Below are 23,219 nucleotides of genomic sequence, written 5' to 3'. Positions count from 1 at the left end.
TTTCCTGAACTTATTCTAAGAACTCTGCATCAATTGCCAATCTGAACTTTCCCGTTTATATGTTTGTAAAATTATCTATAATTATTACTGTCCCTTTATCACAAGTACACATTATTTCTTCTTCCATACTTCTGCTGACATTGTGGTTATTGGTTGGGAATTTGTAGATGTTCCCATAAATCATTTCTTTCCCCTATTTTTCCTCATCTCCGTCTGAACAGATTCTACATCGTGACCTCCTGAACCAATAGTTAGAAATTATAGTTAGTTTTTATCACCTTGACTGTTCATATCTTCTTAGGTTTTTCTTTCTCACTGCCATTCTCTGATCTTCATCTTCCATTTTGATATTTTAGTCTCCTATCTCAACTCTATCCTTTGATTTGTTGTATTTACCCAAACTTGATCTTTCACCCCAACTCTGCATTTAGTTTAAAGCCTTCTATTTTTTCCCTAATCATGCAGCTCACAAAAACATCAGAGCTAGCACAGAGTCTGATGTAGACTTTTTCTGATGAAGAGCTGATGCTGAAACATTGATTCTCCTGCTCCTCGAATGCTGCCTGACCAGCTGTGCTTTTCCAGCACCACACTCTACGACTCTGATCGCCAGCATCTGCGGTGCTCAATTTCTCCCAAATGTAGACAATCCCTGTGGTACAGCTCCCATTTTCCCTGGTATTAGTGCCAATACCCTACAAATAGGAATCTATTTCTCTCATACCAGTCTTTGAGCCATTCATTCACTTAGAATTATAGAGTCATAATTTGTGGGCGGCACGGTGGCACAGTGGTTAGCACTGCTGCCTTGCAGCGCCAGAGACCCGGGTTCAATTCCCGACTCAGGCGACTGACTGTGTGGAGTTTGCACGTTCTCCCCGTGTCTGCGTGGGTTTCCTCCGGGGGCTCCGGTTTCCTCCCACAGTCCAAAGATGTGCAAGTCAGGTGAATTGGCCATGCTAAATTGCCCGTAGTGTTAGGTAAAAGGGGTAAATGTAGGGGTATGGGTGGGTTACGCTTCGGCGGGTCGGTGTGGAGTTGTTGGGCCGAAGGGCCTGTTTCCACACTGTAAGTAATCTAATCTAATCTAATATACAGCAAGGAAACAGACCTTCGGTCCAACTCATCTATACCAACCAGATATCCTATATAAATCTAGTTCCTTTGTCAACATTTGGCCCATATCCCCCAAACTCTTCCTATTCATATATCCATCCAGATCCCTTTTAAATATTGTAATTGTGCCCGCCTCCACCACTTTCTCTGGCAGCTCATTCTATATACACACAGCCCTCTTTATGAAAAAGTTGCCCCTTAGGAACTATGGACCTGCCCTCCAAGGTCTCTTTGTTCAGCAACACTCCCCAGGTCCTTACCATTAAGTGAATAAGTCCTACCCTGATTTGCCTTTCCAAAATGCAATACCTCACATTTATCTAAATTAAACTCCATCTACCACTCCTTAGCCCATTGTCCCATCTGATGAAGATCTCATTGTATTCGGAGGTAACCTTCTTCGCTGTCCAATACACCTCCAATTTTGGTATCGTCTGCAAACTTACTAACTATACCTCCTATGTTCACATCAAATCATTTATATAAATAACAAAAAGCAGTGGACGCAGCACTTCTCTAACCTTATTTAATTTATCCTAATTTGCATGTGACTCAGTTAGTAATACAGAGATTCTTAGCTTTGTGAGGTGCTGTTTTTTAATTCAACACCTAACTTCTCAGACTCCCTTAGCAAAGTCTCTTTCCTAGGGTTGCCAGAATTGGAGGGTTTGAGCTTGCAGAGAGGCTGAACAGGCTGGGGTGTTATTCTCTACAGTGTTGGAGACTGAAGGGTGACTTTACAAAGGTTATAAAATCATGAGGGGCACACATAGGGTGAATAGTCAAGATCTTTTTCCCAGGTTAAGGGACTGCAAAAGTAGAGGCCATAGAATTAAGGTGAGAGGGGAAGGATTTAAAAGGTACCTGAGGGACAACTTCTTCACACAGAGGGTGGTGTGTATATGGAATGAGCTGCCAGAGGAAGTGTTGGAGGCTTGTATAATGACAATATTTAGAAGGCTTCTGAATGTGTATGTGAATAGGAAGGGTTTAAAGGAATGCGGTGCAAATGCTAGCAAGTGGGACAAGATCAGTTTAAGAAATCTGATTGGCATGGACAAATTGGACCAAAGAGTCTGTTTCTGAGCTGTATAACTCCACGGCTGTATAAATGTATCTAGCTTTGTCATTGGTACCAGCGTGGACCATGACCATGGATCATCCCCTTCTCACTGTGAGTTCTTCTCCAACTCTGAGCAGATATCCCAAACACTGACAATAGACAAACAGCTGTCTAGGTTTCCACTCAGAGCTGCAGTGAGTAGTGTCAATTCCCTGTCCCGTACAATCCTTTATGTGCCATTACATACTTCTTACTTCCCCCTCTTGAGTAGCTTCCTTGGCCATTGCCTATGGTCAGTTCACTCATCCACCCCCTCACCCTCACCCTCATCCAAACCTCAAACCTGTTGGATAATTGCAAAATTTGAGGCTCCTAAATTTCTGCCTTCTGGTGGCCTTACCTGCCTCACTTGAACACATGTACTCCTACCCATAACCACGAAGCAAATCAGAGGACCCTACCCTAAGGGGTGTGTTTGCTCCCTGGAATAAATTGTTCAGGAACTAACTCCATTCGCTGATGTACCACAGTACCTGCAGCTTAGCCTCCAGTTCAATAAGTCCGAGCTGAAATTTCTTCAGCCACGAGCGTTTACTGAAAACGCATTTGCACTGAATCACACCAAGGTCCAGAAGCTCCCATATTCTGCAATTGCAACACATCACTTGCTTCGCCATCATTAATATGCAAACTAGTACTGGTTGCAACTGCAAAAGGTTTACATTGGAAAAAGATTGGAAATCAAATCCTGATCAAAAGTGTCAAAGAAAACACCTCTTCCCACCCTTTATCAAGTTCCTCACTCAGCACACTTTTCTTCTTGCAGTAAACTTTATTTGAAGCACTTCTCTACCCTATTCAGCAAATTCCCCACTTTGAATCAAATTCCCAAATATACTCATTTTGCCACGGTCTAATTCAAGTGAAATCTCTTACACTCAGATCATACTCCTGTAATATGATCAGCACAGAGGGTCCATAGTCACTTCCAAAGTCAGGTGTTCCAGCTATTAAGAACAATAAATGCCTTTTATCTCACAAAGTGAGCAAAAATGTAATAATCTTCCTTTTTTTTCACATAGTCAATGTAGACATATTATGAATATACCTTCACCCTTGGAGAAATCAAAAGTCATTGGAAATAAAGGGCAGTATAGACATTGTCGGATATATGGGACATCTCAGTCACAACAGCCCGAAGTGTGGTTTCTAATGTTCAGCCTTACATTATGTTTGTATAGCTTGCTGCTTTCACATATATTAATAACCTCAATTATTCTCACCATTGGTGCCTACTGTGCTTCCTTGTCAACACTTGCTTCTATCTACTGTGATTTATCACTGAGATTTGCTACCCTTAAATGTCTTGATAAAAATTCTCATATACTATTCATTTACTGATACTGGTGTAGTATATTTTAAATACTTTTGTCTATGAAGAGAACTGATAGACTTGCCAAGTCTAAACTGGAGTCAAAAACATTTTGTTTTGATTGCACATCAGTGAAATTCTTTACAAGCTTCTCATTAATAGCAATCTGAATTTAATTTGGGTAAGATGACTTTTCACTAATGTTTGGTAATGCGTAGTTGATTATGGGTTAGAAATACTTAAAGTGGATCTAAACATGCCAAATCAGTTTGTTAATCCTTTCTACCCACTTGTTAGCATTTTAAAATAAACTTTTACTTTTTACTATTAAAATTAACCTAGTCAAGAGTTTTAACTCTTCTATGATTTAACAGTGAGAATTATAGAAAATAGCAGTGACACCTGAATTTTTGTACCTGTGAACATTTTCTAAGTTCATTCCAGTACGAGAGAATTTTCACTTAAAACTGATTTAATCCATTCCATACGCATACCAATATAATGGTGGTAGTATAAGTACACTTTAATTGAATCAATCTGTGTATGTGGTTAGGGAGAAAGGCAGCAGCTGGTTTATGTACTGAAAAGAGAAATGACAAGCCAAGGTTTGCAGTTACTGATTTTATTTAACTCTTTTGTTGCATTAATCCATTTTGTTTTCACTCCAAACAAGTCCATATTGTTTCCCTAGGTTTTTTTTAAACCAGTTTGAATGAAGAGTCTTACCTTTAATGTTGTATTCTAGAGGGCAGCTTCAGCGGAGTGCTTCATGAATCATCAGTTGCAGTTGCAGCTTCGAATACTCTCGACTGTTCTCTTTCTAAATCACACAAGGCAAACAATGGCTGTTGAGAAGAAATCTAGCCACTGCAGCTAGATACCTCTTTTCAGATGAATTCCTTTCTGGACAGAGCAGTAAAGTTGTTGTCAATTGTATCACATTTAATTGAAGACAGACCTTTTAAACTACATCTGGAAAATCTGATGTTGATAGAATCTATAATCCGAGCGCTTGCCCTTTAGCCATGGAATGAATGAATTTCACCATGTTATCATCTCTTAGGCAGCAGGTACTAGGTTGCCTGGTGTGAAGCAAAAGCAAACTTTTGTTGCCTGCTTTGACTCTAATTCAACTTCACTGTGTTGAGGTTTTGTTCATGAAAGGGGTCTACACATGTTCAAAAGCATCACACTGTAATTAACCAGAAAATCACGCCAGCAAGCTGAAACACCATTTCCTTTTATTCCTTCCCAAAAGACAGAAGATTCTTCAGCTTCTGTTGTGTATGAATGAGCACATATGAGAGAGGAAAAAAGGAAATGACATCTTCGCCCCTCTTCATCTGGAATGTTGGATTAAAGTCTCAAATGCAAGACGAGAGGAGAGCAAAATGGCAAAGAGAACAAAGGAAACTATAGTGGATCATGTAATTTCTCAGAAGATGCATCCCTGGAGACACAGAAAAAAGCATACAGACAACAAAAATATAACACCATCTGCACTTGTCTTTTTGCTCAGACTGGATCAACTCTGCGGTTCTATGACCAATGTGTTTTCTGTAAACCTACTAAGCCCAATGGAATTTAATGCTATTCAGGCTGGGTTGCTCAAGTATTGCACCACAGTTCTGAATCTGTTTGGAAACTTTATTGTTAATTTCCTGCTGCATGGCATGGTCCTGTCCCACAATCTGCTCAGCACAACTACCAGCTTTTGATCATATCAACAGAATATCCCAATAGGCTTCACGTCCAAATATATTACGTTTGTGATTTGTATTGCTATTAATCTAGAATAAATTGTGGAATAAGGTAATGGTCTGGAAGGGGTTAATGTTCAATGACTCTATGTATTCTAAAGATGTCAAACACAGTCTGTGGGTGGAGACAAGGAGTTTTGCTCTCACTTTCAGAGGGAGCAGATGTATCTGAACCAGCTCCCGAAACTCCTCATATTCTGCCTGACCAAATCACATTGTTATCATGTGATAATCATTATTGTTATCCAAGAAAAAGTATTTGGTTGTGCAGTAGTAATCATAGAGTCATAGAGATGTACAGCATGGAAACAGACCCTTCGGTCCAACCTGTCCATGCTGACCAGATATCCCACCCAATCTAGGCCCACCTGCCAGCACCCAGCCCATATCCCTCCAAACCCTTCCTGTTCATGTACCTATCCAGATGCCTTTTAAATGTTGCAATTGTACCAGCCTCCACCACTTCCTCTGGAAGCTCATGCCATACACTTACCACTCTCTGAGTAAAAAAGTTGCCCCTTAGGTCTCTTTTATATCTTCTCCCTCTCACCCTAAACCTATGCCCTCTAGTTCTGGACTCCCCTGGCACAGGGGAAGACTTTGTCTATTTATCCTATTCATGCCCTTCATGATTTTATAAACTTCTATAAAGTCACCCCTCAGCCTCCGATGCTCCAGGGAAAACAGCCTCAGCCTATTCAACCTCTCTCTATAGCTCAAATCCTCCAACCCTGGCAACATCCTTGTAAATTTTTCTGAACCCTTTCACNTCAGCAACACTCCCTAGGACCTTACCATTAAGTGTATAAGTCCGCTAAGATTTGCTTTCCCAAAGTGCACCATCTTACATTTATCTAAATTAAACTCCATCTGCCACCTCTCAACCCACTGGCCCATCTGATCAAGATCCCATTGTAATCTGAGGTAACCTACTTCGCTATCCACTACGCTTCCAATTTTGATGTCATCTGCAAACTTACTAACTATACCTCTTATGCTCACATTCAAATCATTTATATAAATGATGGAAAATAGTGGACCCAGCCCCGATCCTTGTTGCACTCCACTGGACACAGGCCTCCAGTGTAAAAAACAACCCTCCACCCACCAACCTCTGTCTTTCACCTTTGAGCCAATTCTGTATCCAAATGGCTAATTCTCCCTGTATTCCATGAGATCTAACCTTGCTAACCAGTCTCCCCCAAGATAGGCATAGAAGTGTATCATAACACATCCAAACAGATTGATTGAAAAAATGATCACTGCCTCTTCTGTAGATATTCTATGGTACTGTATGCTGTACCACCAATGACTCGATAGGCAAAAGCAAAATAATGGCAAAAGAGGATGGTGGCAGTGAATTATCCCAAAATAATCCTTATCCAGACATTGAGCTGCCAATATCAGAGGCACGAGAGCAGTCACCTGAAAAAATACCACATGGTTGCAGTGATACAAATCTGACTTAGACCTTGAGAAGAAGAAATCTAGAAGACCCAGAAGAAAAGATTTTAACATCAATTAAGTGAGTTTACTGCTTTAAGAGTGTTATCATTTTACGAAGACAGTTACTTACCAGCTGAAATGCAATTATTGACAGAGAAAGGAAATAGCAGCCATAGAAGTAGCAGACAGGCAATCTCAGCACTTGAAAGACAAAACCTCATTGGAAGCTGGTAAGAAGTGCTGGAGTGAGACTGCCAAAAATAGAGAAAAACCAGCCACATTTAGTGCTCTAAAAAGCAAAAATAAAAGTTCAAGCGGATAATGTTAGAAATTCTGAAAGGAAAAGTGAAAATACAACATTTGAAATAAACTGATTTAAAAAACAGTAAATTACCACAGAATAGCCTCCAATTAAATTTAAAGCTTTATTGAAGAATACAATATAGTTTTATATAAAAGCAGTTATAAATCATGACAAATGAAGGAAATACTGCAATATTGCTGTGGTAGAGTTTAACAGGCTCCACAGTTATTCAATTTAAAACAATGTTACTAAATACAAGAATACAAGTTTAGAGAATTACAGATTAAAAGCAAGTTTGAAATGACATAGATTTAAACTATCTTTACGGTAAGATTAATCAGCGCATTGCAAAGAAATTGAAGAAGTTATATTACTTCCCAACAGATTAATTGTCAGAGATAAGATCGTATAGAATGGAAAGTTTGGACTTCTTGGAAGTGTCAGCTCTTGAGAAACAGCATTGTCTCAAAGTTAAAAACTAAGACTGAAGCTGAGCAAGTAAGTACAGTATTCTACTCCATTGTTTTGATTTGAAGATGATATTATCAAAATATTGGAATACATACACATCTGAATGCCTTCAATAATTACTTCAATTTAAGAACAAATAAAATCCTTGAATTAGCAATAATTAACAAAAATTAGTCTTCCAAGAGAACCCACAACCAATTTCATATAACTTCCAGTACAGGCAAGCGCACCACACTGCACAGTCCCCTGATCTTCCTGATTTGGTTGTTAGCACAATTCATTGCACACTCAGTTGAAATTCAATGCAGAGAAATGTGAACTGATACATCTGGTAGGCAGACCTTGGAGACACAATAAAAAAAAGGTTACAATTGCAAGTGGTTTGCCAGGGCAGAAGAACCTGAGTATGTATGTGCATAGGTTCTTCTGCAGCTGTACAGGGCCCTGGTGAGACCACACCTGGAGTACTGTGTGCAGTTCTGGTCTCCAAAGACATTCTGGCTATTGAGGGAGTGCAGCGTAGGTTCACGAGGTCATTCCCTGGAATGGCAGGATTACTTTACACTGAAAGACTGGAGCGACTGGGCTTGTATATCCTTGAGTTTAGAAGACTGAGAGGGGATCTGATTGAGACATATAAGATTATTAAAGGATTGGACACTCTGGAGGCATGAAACATGTTTCCGCTGATGAGTGAGTGCCGAACCAGAGGACACAGCTTAAAAATACGGGGTAGACCATTTAGGACAGAGATGAGGAGAAACTTCTTCACCCAGAGAGTGGTGGCTGTGTGGAATGCTTTGTCCCACAGGGCAGTGGAGGCCCAGTCTCTGAATTCATTTAAGAAAGCGTTGGATAAAGCTTTCAAGGATAGTGGAATCAAGGGTTATGGAGATAAGGCAGGAACAGGATACTGATTAAGGATGATCAGCCATGATCATATTGAACGGTGTTGCAGGCTCGAAGGGCAGAATGGCCTACTCCTGCACCTATTGTCTATTGCCTATTAAAAGTAGAAGAACAGATTGACAGAGCACTGAGTACACGATATGCTAAGCTTTATTAATAGACGAATAGAGTTATATTAGACTTGTATTCAGCCTCAACTTGAGTATTCCATCCAATTCAGTACTTTTGGAAGGATATGAAGACCTCAGAGAAAATGCAAAAAAAGAGTCATAAGGAGAAATTAGGATTTTTTTTGTTGGAAAAAAAAGAACTAAAGGGTTCAATAGAGCTATTTAAAATCATGAGGGATCCAGATAGATCGGGAAAATTGTTCTCACATGAAAAAATTGAGAATGAGAAGGCACAGATTTAAAATAATTGGCAAAGAAGACATGAACATGTCTTTTCACACAGCAAGTAGCTGAGGTCTGGAATGCACTGCTTGAAGGTCTGATGGAAGCAGTTTCCATTGAGACATTCAAAATGACAGTTGTCTAAAAAGGAAGACTGTATGGGAAGTATATGGGAGAAGGTGGGACAATGGTAACAATGGAATTGCTCATTTGGGTAGCCAGTGCAGATATGATGGGGCTGAATTGGCATCCTTCTGTACGATAACAATTCAGTGATTCTGTGATGATGGTTTAGTGATAAGATAATGTCATTTTAAGAGGCACACATTGACGACATCACAGACTTTTGTGAAATTATCAACCAGGTCCTCGGAGCAAGAGTACTGACTGACCACAACAGATATATGCTCCTACTCCTTTGCAGTGTCTGTGTGGAGGGTCTCTTGGCCTTCTGCAGAAGTGGACCTCTTTCTTCCAGTCTACCCCCTACACCATGTCCCACATGGGAGAACCTTGGAATCTGATCTCTACTATGCTGTACCATTCTTGTATCTTTCCCAGGTCAGTCTCACTCTTAGCATGACCTTGCAGCAGCCGCTCCTGTCAAAATACACCTCTTTTTAGAGGGGCAGGTTTGCTTAAAGTTGTATTATCAAAACTTTGAATTCATTGCTCAGAACTGAAGACACCAAACATTATAATTATGATTAGCACAGGCTGCATGCAACAATTATGGGCAATAATCACAATCTTCATACAAGATTATAAGAAGGCAAGAACTAGGAGCAGGAGTAAGGCAATTCAGGCCTGCTTCACCATTGATACAATCATGGGTGATCTCATCTTGTTTTCAACTTTGCTTTCCTGCCCATTCTCCATAACCCTTCAAACCATTACTAATTAAAAACTTTGCCTATCACCTCCTTAAATTTAGTCAATGTCCATCACACTCTACAGCAGTAAATTTCACAGATTCACAATCCTTGGAGAGAAATAATTTCTCTTCATCTCTGTTTTAAACTTGCTACTCCCTATCCTAAAACTATGACCTCTCATTCTAGATTGGCTCATATGAGGAAACATCTTCTGTAAGTCTGCTTTGTGAATCCCTTTTAGCATCTTATATACCTCAATTAGATCTCCTCTCATCCTTCTAAATTCTAGAGAATATAAGCTTAAACTGTTCAATCTCTTTTCTAAGACAAATCCATTATCTCTGAAATTAATCTAATGAATCTTCCCTGAATTGCCTCCAAAGTATCTCCATTCCTCCTCAAATTTGTACACAATAGTCCAGATGCGTTCTTACTGATGCCTTGTACAGTTGCAACAATAGAGTTATTATCTCTTGTACCTACATTCTAGTTTTCTATAATTCTTGTCCGAGATATCCAGATCCATCTGCACCAAAGTACTCTGACATTTCTATTTAGATAATAAATTACCCCTTTATTCTTCTAAATAAAATGAAAAAGTTCACACTTATCCACGTTAAACTCCAGCTGCCAAATATTTGCCCATTCCCCTAAACAATCCATATCTGTTTGTACATTTTTTATTTCTTTCTTGCAGTTTACTTTCCCATTTATTTTAGTGTTATCTGTAAATTTGGCTATTGTATCTTCTATTGTGTATCCAAGTCATTAATATAGAATGTAAATAGTTGGGGCCCGAGGATTGAACTCTGTGAAAACCCACTAGTTACTACCAACCCACCAACCTCCATATACATCGTATCATCAGTCATCATTTCCGCCACTTCCAAACGGACCCCACCACCAGGGATATATTTCCCTTCCCTCCCCTATCAGCGTTCCGGAGAGACCACTCCCTCCGCGACTCCCTCGTCCGGTCCACACACCCCACCAACCCAACCTCCACTCCCGGCACCTTCCCCTGCAACCACAAGAAATGCAAAACTTGCGCCCACACTTCCCCCTTCACCTCCCTCCAAGGCCCCAATGGATCCTTCCATATCCGTCGTAAATTCACCTGCACCTCCACACACATCATTTACTGCATCCGCTGCACCCGATGTGGCCTCCTCTACCACAAGGGATGAACTCAGATTTCTCCAGTTTCCTCATTTCCCCTCCCCCCACCTTGTCTCAGTCCAAACCCTCAAACTCAGCACCACCTTCCTAACCTGCAATCTTCTTCCTTACTTCTCCGCGCCCAGCCCAATCCGGCCTATCACCCTCACCTTAACCTCCTTCCACCTATCGCATTTCTAACACCTTCCCCCAAGTCCCTCCTCCCTACCTTTTATCTTAGCCTGCTTGGCACACTTTCCTCATTCCTAAAGAAGGGCTCATGCCTGAAACGTCGATTCTCCTGCTCTTTGGATGCTACCTGACCTGCTGCGCTTTTCCAGCAACACATTTTCAGCTCTAACCAGAAAATGACCCTTTTATCCTGACCCTCTGCTATCTGTTGGTTCACCAATCCCCTATATAAGCTAATAAAATAACCGTAACTCTATATGATCTTACCTTGTGTAAAAACCTCTTTAAATAAGAGGTATTCACATTTTTCCACTCCACTGAAACCTTTCCCACTTCCAGGGAATTTTTTAATATTAACGCAAATTAATTGCGCATCTTGCAATTAATTCTGGAGGCTATTAAAATGCTTTCTGGAAATTCAGATATACTATATCTATAGGGTCCCAATTATTCACTTTGCTTATTACATCTTTGAAAAACTCTTGCAAGCTAGTCAAATATGATTTACCCTTTGTACAACCAACTCTGATGGGTTGCATTTTGACTTCATTGTTATTAATTCCTTAATAATGGATTTTCACAATTTCCCAATGTTAAACAAACTGATCTATTGTTTCCTACATATTACCTTCATCCCTTTTTGATTATATTAGCACTTTTCCAATCCCCAGAACCTTTTCTGTATTCATGGAATTTTGGAATATTATTGCAGATTAATCGTGCATCTTGCACCCATTTCTGGAGGCTATTCGATTTTTGTCCCGTATGTCTACTGTCTTTCTTTTCTCTTTTATCTTTTGTTGAGTATTGCCGTACTACAGAAGCTAAGTTCAATGAAATTATAATTACAGCAAATTTAAAATCGTCTGTGAACAAACGCACTTTAGAAGCAGCTTGAAAGGGATATGTTTGTTTTGAGCACGTTAATTTACAAGTTAATTATTCATAATAAGAAAACAGCAATACCTCAGTGAATGAAAAAACTAACCAAAAATGGAGTGACTAAGTTCAAGCTAATCTCCTACCCAAGCAGGCGGTTGGAAGAACATAGCAATCCAGACAGCATCAGGAGGTGGGGAAGTCAATGTTTCGGATACAACCCCTCTTCAGGACCGGGGGTGGGGGTGACAGGAGCAGCAGATAAAGAGGGGGTGGGGAAGGGTTTTGGGTGACAGAGGGTGTTGTTGGTGAGGAAGGCAAAGGTGAACATAGGTAGAAGGTAAGACCTGGTTGATCGATGGTAGGAATGAATCTGGTTGGTAGCTGGATGGAAGGAAGGGTCAGTCAGAGAAATGGAAGGGAGGGGAAAGGGATGGAGTCGGGGATGAGATGGGAGGTTATTTGAAATTGGAGATCTCAATGTTAAGTCCTCGAGGCTGTAAGCTTCCCAGGTGGAAGATGAGGTGTATTTCCTCTAATTTGTGGTCTGAATCACGGAGGCAATAGAGGAAGTTGAGGATGATCATATTAGAAAGGGAGTGGGAAGGGGAATTAAAGTGGGTGGTGACTGGGAGGTCAAGTCGGGCCCTACTGGCCTGGTTGAGATGCTCAGCAAAACATGTCCTGAGTTTACGCTTAGTCTCCCCGATGTAGAGAAGAACACATTGGGAGTACCGGATACAGTAAACTAGGTTGGAGGAGAGGCACGTGAACCTCTGTCTCACCCGGAGGGACTGTTTGGAGCACATGGATGGAGGTGAGGGCGATAGTGTGCAGGCAGGTTTTGCATTTTTTCCGGATGTAAGGGAAGGTACCTGGGTGTTTGGGGTGGGGGGGGCGCGGGGGGGTTGGTGGGGAGAATGGCACGAACCAAGGATTGCCGAAGGGAATGGTCCTTGCAGAAGGCAGAGAGGGGTGGGTAGGGGAAAATGATCTTGGTGATGGGGTCTAATTAGAGTTGGCAGAAGTTTAAAGAATGGTACGTTAGATGTCTTTATTGCGCTTCCAGGGAGAATTTAGAGCAGTGGAGCAGGGAATGGAGGAGGTGCAGTGGAGGGCTGTGTGGGTGACAGAAGGGAGAAAAGCACATTATTCAAAATAGATGGACATCTGGGATGCTTGGGAGTGGAATGTCCCCTTGACTGAGCAGATGCGGCGGAGGTGGAGGAATTGTGAAAACGGAATGGAGTTTTTGTAGGATACTGTTTGGGAGGAAGTGTAGTCCAGGTAATTGTGAGAGTGTGTGGCTTTATAGCAAACATCCATCTGGAGACTGTCACTGGAGATGGAAATGGAGAGTTGAGAGTGTAGTGCTGGAATAGCACAGCAGTTCAGGCAACATCCGAGGAGCAGAAGAATTGCGTTTTGGGCGTTAGACATTCATCAGGCTTATACCCAAAATGTTGATTCTCCTGCTCCTCAGATGCTGCCTGACCTACTGTGCTTTTCCAGCATTACATTCTCGACTCTGAGTTCCAGCATCTGCAGTCCTCACTTTTTCCCATGGAAATGGAGAGGTCAAGAAGCTGGGCCTGCAGGGACCGACCTGTCACTACTTATTTCAACTCCCCTTCCCATCCCCTCTCCAACATGTCCATCATCAGCCTCCTCCATTGCCGCAGTGAATCAGCATGCAAATTGGAGGAACAGCAGCTCATCTTGTGCCTGGGCAGCCTTTCGCCCGGAGGACCCAATGCTGAGTGCTCCAATTTCAAATAACCTCTCTTCCCATTCCCCAACTCCCTTTCCAGCCCTTCCCCCTCCCTTCCATTACTCCGTTTGACACTTCCTTCCAGCTACCACTCACCCAAAACCCTCCCACACTCCCCCATTTATCTGCATCTCCCCTTACATGCACCCCCCATCCTGAAGAAAGGTTACACCTGAAACGTTGACTTCTCCAACCTCCTGAAGCTGCCTGGCTTGCTGTGTTCTTCCAGCCTCCTGCTCATCCACCTTGGATTCCAGCATCTGCAGTTTTTTTTGTTTCTGATCTCCTACCCAAAGCTGAGTCCAGCACAGTGATTCAAACCAACACAACTAACCATCAGATCTTGGAGAATTCTAGTACCACAAACTCTGCCCAATGCAACTAGACGCAATGGATGTAACTGTAAAGAGTTAATTATGCCTTTATAACTACTGAGCGTGTTTAAGTAGAATTAGAGTATAGTGTCGACAAATTACATGTAACTGGACCCTGATTCCATCAGGTACCTGCAGGATGTCTTTATTTTTAACATGCCTTGTTACTGTTCATGTTCAATAAATGTGTTCATGTTCACTCAGAACAGTGTAAACTTCACATTACCACAATAACTGAGCAAATAATGTACATATTTTCTTCAGCAAGTTCACGGCCAAAATAAATACCTTTCAAATTCTCCAAGTTCATGTTTGCTTTGTATGGGCGAGTGAAGAATCCAGTCAACCATGTAACATTTCATTGCTTCAGTGTCATGATTAACAAAGTGAAGGTGTGGGTCAAGTTGGGGCCAAACCATTCTCCTTGACAGACAACAGAATCTTTGCCGGGTCTGTCATTGTACCGAGCATCAGTATGCCACTGTATGCCACTGAAGTTTCAATCTGTGTCTCTCGTAAAAGAATGCACCTGCAACCTTACTTTTTAGGGATCTGTCATAGTAATTCACTTTCTGCAGATTTCATACTTGCCTTTTCTCACAAAGTACATCAATAGCTGAGCTGGTGGCTGTCAGCATCAAATGAATGGTGGTTTTCTTCATCAAACATGTATTCTCATTCATGCCCTTCAGTATGAGAATACATTGGATAATCAGGAAACAGTTTTAGGTATTTGAAAGCACAAATACTTAAGGGATGGGTTGAAGTAAGGGAATGAAGGCTAAGATGAAAAGCAAGACACTACATGTCAGGTGTACATGAAGCCAGATTACAGGATGAGCAATTTTAGTTGGTGCATCAAGCAGGAACACACCACCATCCGGGATCATTTCAACAATCCAGCTTGAAATGGATTAAAAGCACTATATCTACAAGGGGCTTAGCAAATACAGCTGCATCTGTCCCCTGTTGAGTCTCTATTGCCGCTTCCTATTATTTCTAACCTGTCCTGCAGGAGATAAGGAAGTCTGCCAATGAGTGTGTTGCAATGTGTTTGGGTGATGAGTCTGTTGGAGCTGACTAACTGGTTGTGTGTAGAAACTGTGAGACGTGGGTGTGAGGTTTGAAGCCATATTACATGTGTTTTGAGACAGATTATTTGAATGTTAGGCATGAGTTCTGATTATTAGAGATTGTTGGCATGTGAGTACTGAGTCTTTGGTGCATTGAACTATCTAGGGCATTGGAGATTCAGTTAGTAGGATATGTTATTCAAGTTGGAGTTTCTGATATTATCCATTTGTGTAAAATCATTAAAGTTTATGCGGCTTTGCGGCCACCTCCTTATATAAACTCCTTACGTCGGCTTGTGTGACAATCAGCTCCCATCCCCTTCACAGTGGATGCCTGATGGGTTCTGCCTTACCATGGAAATGTGGCAATTCCTCTCTTTTCTATCTTTATCACTAATGCCTCTAGCACTGTTTCATAGAATCTGGGAGCTTTCCCTCTGGCTTACTATTTCAATGTTCCACTTTTTTCTGTGTGAGAAACATTCACAGAAACCACTCCAACATCCAAAATAAGCCAGAATGCACTCTGTTCCCCTTTAAGAGGCAAAAGGTTGTTTTAAAATGTTTGGGCTAGCTTTAACTCATGCAATCTCTCCCAAACCTGGGCCTCTTCCTGAATATGCAGCCTCCCAGCAGCATATTTAGCACTGGGCTACATGCCACACTCATAGTGAAGTTTCCTTACAACCTGCATCACCTCAATTGAGTGCAAGGTGATCGTGCATCATATCCCTGAGCCTGCAAGCCAACCAGAACAAGTATTTAGCCCTTGATTTCTTTTGATTATAATTGTGCTTGCATGAAAATTCTTTTGTGAAGTACTTCAACATAGGCGTAAACACAATTTGTTTTAAATAGATTAATGACTGCATGAAGTAACACACACAAGCATTTTGCAGGAATTTAACCAGAAACTACCAAGGGAAAGACTTCTCTTTTCAAATAGGAGCCAGATTTTCTGTTCCTGCCCTTGCCAACCCCGCAATTCACTGTCACAATTTATTTAACTAGACAGGCAAGCACAGAACAGAAATTAATACCTACGTTGGGGGCTAGATTGAACATTCTCATGCAGACCAGGTGATGTGTGTAAAGAATTCACCTTTGTTAAAAAACTGAATTCAGATGTTGGGATTTGGACCCATATTTACTAGATTATTAGTCCAGTCCCAAGGCAATTGCACAATGTTGAATGTTGAAATCTATCTGCCTATGTTTGTGCTTATGTATTATTCTGTTATAAAAGGTGGATCTTGTTTTTAAGCTTATATTGCAATGTAAGAATGTCTCCCTGATGGGGTCAAACAAGAATTATTTGGAAATGGTCCTCTGTATTGGGCAGCCAAGGTAGGTAAGCATGAATACTCTAAGAATTACTTTACATTTTCATGTCCTAGGCCCAACCAGATGCTTCATCAATGACCTTCCCTACATCATGAAGTCAGAAATAGGACTGTGCCCTGATGATTGCACAATGTTTAGCACAATTCTCCCCTCAAATAGTGAACTTGTTTATGTCCAAATGCAGCTAAACCTGAACATTATCCAGGCTTGGGCTTGCACCACACAAATACAAAGCAATGACCATCTCCAATAAGAGACAATCTAACTGTTGCCCTCGACATTCAATGTATTACCATCACTGAATCCCCCAATATCAACATCCTGGGGGTAACTATTGACTAGAAACTAAACTAGACTAACCATTTAAATGCAGTGGCTGAAGAGCAGGTCAGAGGCTAGGAATGCTGCAGCAAATAACTTCTGATTCCCCAAAGCCTGTCCATCATCTACAATGCACAAGTCAGGAATGTGATGGAATACCCACATGGCTAGGTGGGTGCAGCTCCAGCAACAACCAAGGAGTTTGACACCATCCAGGACAAAGCAGATCGCTTGACTGGCACAAGCATCTACAAGCATCCATTCTCTCCATCACCGATGCTCAGTAGCAGTAATGTATACTATCTACAAGATGTACTGCAAAAAACACCAAAATTCCTTAGACAGCATCTTCTGAACCCAAGACACTTCCATTCAAAAGGTCAAGGGCAACAGACTATTGGGAACATCATCAACCAATGGTGGTTCCCCACCAAGCCACTCATCATCTTGACTTGGAAATATATCACTGTTCCTTCAGTTTTGCTACATCAAAATCCTGGAATTGCCTTCCAAATAGCATTACAGGTTGACCTATGGCAAATGGATAACAGCGGTTCAAGAAGGTGGCTCATCACCACCTTCTCAAGGACTAATGGGAATGGTCAATAATGGAGTCATAGTAGAACAGAATGCTGGAAAAGGAGAGTTTATGTTTATTAAATTAATTAATCTCACAAAAAGAAGTTAAAGGCAACCTGTCAAGACAACAAGCAAGAAATGATACATTAGAGAGAAAATAAAGTCATTGGAGTAGAGGTTTGATTGTGTTGCACCCGTTTTAAGGATAGTAAGGGTTCAGCAATGGTAATGCCATTGAACATCAAGAGGCAATATTTTGATTCTCTCTTGTTAGAGATGGCCACTGTCTGACACCAGTGAGGCATGAGGGTCACTTGCCACTTTTTAGCCTATGCCTAGATGCTGCTCATGTCTTAATGCAATTCTATGCAAGCTTCTTCAGTGTCTGAGGAGTCATGAATGGTGCTGGACATGTTCAAGTTGTCAGCAAATATGCTGATTTTTGACTTTATGATGGAAGGAAGGTTATTGATGAAGCAGTTGAAAATCAGAGGGAGCTGATGATGTCCAAGTAATGTATCTAGTAATGCAGAAGCCCAAGCTAATGCCCAGTGGAGATCCCACCACTGGGATTGCACCAGTTGCACCGAGGGGTTTTGAGGTTATGTCCCTCGAGTAACAGTAAGAGATTCCGGATCACTTGTCCAGTTTTGGCCTGGATTGCCTGGTAATATCTTCCAACTGCCATTCTAATTCAAATTTTGCCTGATCCAGCAGCACTGCACATTCCTAGTTGGGTATTCCAGGCCTGGCTCCTTTAGAAACAAAGTCTATAGCATCGGATGAAGAGTTTTAGTAGTGTCCTGTGTCTTAGAGGAAACTCGCCAAATGCCAACTGTCAACAGCACAAGCTGCCATTAAGTAAATAGAAATGTCCAATGTGAACATTAGTGAATGAGTAACTGGATGACTATTAGTAAATAGGGAAATGGTGGGTGAATGAATGTGTGAATGGATGAGGTGGCAGGCGAGTAGGGTGTCAAGTAAGTGTTATAAGGATGGGTAAGCGAGGTGGGTGAGGTTGGTAGGTGGTGAGTGGGTGAATGAACCAAGGATTAGTCTATGTTGGGAGGAGTTTTATTCTGGAGTCAGTTCAGGCCAAGAGTGTTGTCGGGTAGGAGGTGAGTGGGACTAATCCAGTCCAGCCACAGGTTAGTTGACTTGAGTGCAGGTGGAGCCAGGTCTGATCGGGGAGGGGTAACAGCATGTCCATGGTAGTAATTAGGTCAGGATGGATTGTGGAATAGTTGGAGGTATCAGGCGGACAGATATTAATCTGGTTGTTGAGGTGATGGGGCGAGGAAAGGCAATGCACGTGATAGGGGTCAGTTGTGTCATTACCTAGGAGTTAGATGAGGTTTCCATTGAACCTTTCCTAGGTAAGTACATCAGATTTGTCCAAGGCCTCTGACCTTACCTCGGAGTTGAAGAGTTTTGCAAATGGTCCTGAAGATCAGGGACTTGCATATGAAAAGTTTAAACTTTCTGGGTATGTTTCACGTCTTCAGGATTTTGGGGTCTTGATGCACACCTTAATATCTTGAGCGCTTGTTCTAGATTCCCCCAGTCAGGGGATACATCATTCTTAAATCCAGTCTGTCCACCTCTGACAGAATTTCATACATTTTAATCAGATCCCCTCATGTTATTCCGAATTACAGTGAATAAAAGCCCATTTGGCTTAATCTTTCCTACATAACAAACCCTCATCCCAGGAATTAGTCTGGTCAACCTTCACTGCACTCCCTCTGTGGCTACTCTATATTGTGTTCAGTTTTGGTCAACTTAACTAAAACAATTTTCCAGGTGTGGTCTCACAAAGACCCCGTACAATTGCAGTAAGACTTACTTTGTCCTGTAATAAATAAATGCCAACATTGCCTTAGGATCATATCTTTTGGGAATTTTATTCTCTTCTGTTTAAATTTTTATTGATCATAATTTACATGATTTTACTTATTTCTGTAATCAGAATTTGTTTTTGATTTCTTTTACACAACTTATAGTTTAGTCATTTTTCATTCATGCAACAGGTCCCATTTTATTAAATCTGTGAATCGTATTGGCACAGCCTGTGTACTTTCATTATCTATATCAGCCATGATTCTGCTTTCAACATATTCAACAACCTTTTCCATCCTAAACATTTTTAACCCAATTATCCAGTGACCTGCATCATTGTAATGAGGCAGCTACAATGCAGAGATCCTTAGACAGCAAAAGAAGAAATTAGGCAATACATTCCACTATTACTCACATTATGTTCTTTTGCAACTTTGGCACAGCTGTGTTGTTGCTTTGCCAAAAACAGAGAGAGCCAAATTTGCATAACTGTCCGTTCATTTAAATCAATGCCAATTCTGATTTTCCAACTAAATGTCAGTTTTCCCACCAATGGCACTTCGACTCAAAAATGAGGTGCTGTTAGTTTCACAGTAAAGTGATTCATTATTCCTAAAATGATTCATTTAAAAATATTTTCATTGCCCACAGAAAATTATCATCAGATTGAACAACAGCTCTTAAGCTAGAAGCACAGAATCTACGGGGAGGAAATAGTGTTCCTTGAGTTCATGAGAAGCACCAATTTTATTAACCCCCTTATAATCAAGATACCTTGATGTCATGTCATTGCTGCTATCCCCTCTCTAATGACATTTTCAAAACAAGCAAGTCAAATGTATTAAAGTTGACTTGAATGATTTCTGTAAACATTTTAAGAGAAAGAGAGAGGTAAAGAGGAATACAAATTCTTTAGGGCCAAATGATTTGGAGGTGCCAGTGTTGGACTGGGTGGACAAAGTTAAAAATCACACAAGGCGATGAAATCATTCAGGCCCACAAACTTCCATTTGATTAGATCAGACCCGTCTGACTGTGGCTTCAACAAACCTTTCTTGCCAGCTCCCTCAAGAACCCTTGTTCATCAAAAATTTGTCTAACTCCATTGTGAATATATTCAATGACATAGCCACCACTGCTCTCTGAGGAGACCGTTCTAGTCAACTAATCCTTTGAGAAAAAAACAATCACCTCATCTCAGTTTTAACTGAGAAGCACCAAATATTAGAACTGTTTCCCTTCATTTTAGACTCCCACAGGGGAAACATCCTCTTAGCATCTGTCAAGTCCATCAGGATCCTGAAATTTAGGTCTCTCTGTTCTTGGAGAAAATGAGGACTGCAGATGCTGAGATCAGAGTCGAGAGTGTGGTGCTGGAAAAGCACAGCAGGTCAGGCAGCATCTCACCCCCCTTCCATTTATCTCTCAGCCCCCAGCCCACAAGCCTCATTCCTGATGAAATGCTTCTGCCCAAAACATCGATTCTCCTGTTCCTTGGATGCTTCCTGACCTGCTGTGCTTTTCCAGCACCACACTCTCGATGCTCTCTGTTCTTGGCAAAGCAATAATGGAGCCATGCCAAAGTCCCAAATGAATATAGTGCAAGTAATAGAGGAACTTGTTCCCTAATTTCTATTTGTGTTTTGTTGTCTCTGCATTATAGCTGCCTCATTACAAAGATGCAGGTTGCTGGAAAATTGGCTCAAAATACTTATGATAGAAAAGGTTTTTTAAAACGTTGAAAGCAGAAACTAGTAAGTTCACTAAACCCCAATGGATACCATCCCAGCCTGCTGTACAATTCCCCTTAAGCTAACTCCTTCATTACAGGAATCAGTCAAGTAAACCTTCTCTGAGAAATTCTGATGAATTTGTATCCTTTCCTAAGTAAAGGGAATAAAACTGTATGCAGTGCCCAAAATGCAGATATACTGAGGCCTGGATAGCTGTAGCAATGCCTTCCTTCTTTCATACTTAATTTCTCTTGCAATAAAATACCAACCTTTCATTGTCCACCTATGCACTTGCTGTGCCTACATATTAACTATGTATATATCATATACCAGGGCATCCAAATCTCTCTCTACATTAGAATTCTGTTGTAGCTCTCCAATCACATAACATATTACTTTTCTATCTGAACTGCCATAATGAACAAAGTTTATATTTTCCAACATTTTATTCTACCTGCTATCTTTTCTTCTCTGCTTGATATATCTAAATCCATTTATATGCTCTTTATGTTTGCTTAACAATGTACTTTCTTATCTTGCCTATCTTTCTGTCATCAGCAAATTTAACAGTCATACACTCTATTCCACCATCAAATTCATTTATGTGAATCATAAGTAATTGAGGACCCAACAATGACTCCTGTGACAATCCAACTGTTACAGTTTGCCAACTCGAAAATTTCTCATTTAGCCCTATTCTGTGCTTCCACCAACCAATCCTTCACCCATGCTCATATGTATCTGCCTATATAATCAGCTTTATGTTGTGAAGTAACCATTAATGTGGCACATTATAAAAGTGCACTAGACTTATAGGTTGCTTGTACCCACTTCGCTTATTACTTCATCAAAGGATGCTAACAAATTACTGAAACAATTTCCCTTTCAAAAAACTGTGTTAATTCTGAATGTATAATAATTTTAAAGTGGCTATTACTTCCTTAATAGAATTTTCCCCAGCTCAGATGTTTAGTGAACTGGCCTATAGTATAGTGCTTTCTGTGTCCCTGCTGTCTCCAAGTGATGCATTTACGATCTTCCCAAATCTAAGGAAATTTTGAAGATCACAACCACTGCAACTATTAGTCTATGGGCAATTCTTTCAATAGACTAGCATACAGGCTATCACGCTGTCATACAGCCTATCAGCCTTTAATATTATTAGTTTTCCCACTACCCTTTCCCAATTGGCACAAGTATTTTCATTTCCTTCCTCCCTTTTATCCCCAGATTTTCAAGTATTCTTGGGATATTATGTGTACCCTGTAGAATGAAGAAAGACATAAAATACTGTGCATTACTTCTCTCATTAATTTGTTTCACAGTATTGATACTCTAGTCTCACCTTTTAAGTTGATCAACAATCATCCTGTTTACTCTTTTCTCTTAAACTAATTGAGCAACTCTTACGATCTGTTTTTATATTTCCAGCTCACTTTCTGTCATGTTCTAATTTATCCATTTGTTTTAGTTATGTTTTGCTGGTTTCTAACTTACCTCTAATCATCACAGCAGCAGAGGGTGTTTCTTTCAATTTGATACAATCCATCCTTAACATCCTGAGCTCACATTTACTGTATCCACTGCACCCGATGTGGTCTCCTCTACATTGGGGAGACAGGCCACCTAATTGCGGAACATTTCAGGGAACACCTCTGAGACACCCGCACCAACCAACCCAACCGCCCCATGGCTGAACACTTTAGCTCTCCCTCCCACTCTGCCAATGACATGCAGGTCCTTGGCCTCCTCCATCACCAGACCCTGGCCACACGACGCCTGGAGGAAGAGCACCTCATCTTCCGCCTCCCCCCTACCTTTTATCTCAGCCCGCTTGGCACACCAGCCTCATTCCTGAAGAAGGGCTAATGCCCGAAACGTCGATTTCCTGCTCCTCGGATGCTGCCTGGCCTGCTGTGTTTTTCCAGCACCGCATTTTTCAACTCTCACATTGGGTGGTCCATCCTTCTCACAAAATGTACCTTAATCAAATGTATCTATGCTGAAAGTTATAAAGATCTCCTTAAATATCTGCCACTGATAACTGACTGTCCTCCCTCTTAATAAACTTTTACAGTTCACTTTAGTCTTCATCCCTTTTGCTGCTGGTTAAATTTAAGTCACTAGTCTGTGACCCACACTTCTTATCCTCAAGCTGCATGTGAAATTCTATCTGGTTGTGATCACTGTTGCTTATAAGTTCTTTACTCTGAGATAATTAATGGTTCTTACTTCATTATAGTGT

The 23,219-nt window shown here is 41.0% G+C and overlaps 1 protein-coding gene across 1 annotated transcript in view; it reads right to left on the bottom strand.

Moving 5' to 3' along the window:
* The window catches only part of scara5 (scavenger receptor class A, member 5 (putative)), an 82,382-nt gene extending 77,482 nt beyond the window's left edge, over positions 1 to 4,900 (bottom strand). The window contains exon 1 of the mRNA XM_043685073.1: positions 4,278 to 4,900. The gene's annotated coding sequence lies outside the window, so the exon portion shown is untranslated. The remainder of the gene's footprint in view (positions 1 to 4,277) is intronic.
* Between the last annotated feature and the right edge of the window lie 18,319 nt (positions 4,901 to 23,219).

Source organism: Chiloscyllium plagiosum, chromosome 3 (assembly GCF_004010195.1).
Source record: "Chiloscyllium plagiosum isolate BGI_BamShark_2017 chromosome 3, ASM401019v2, whole genome shotgun sequence".
In the NCBI taxonomy this organism is placed as follows: domain Eukaryota; kingdom Metazoa; phylum Chordata; class Chondrichthyes; order Orectolobiformes; family Hemiscylliidae; genus Chiloscyllium; species Chiloscyllium plagiosum.
The sequence above is the reverse complement of the archived record's forward strand: the minus strand, read 5'-3'. Positions and strand labels throughout refer to the sequence as shown.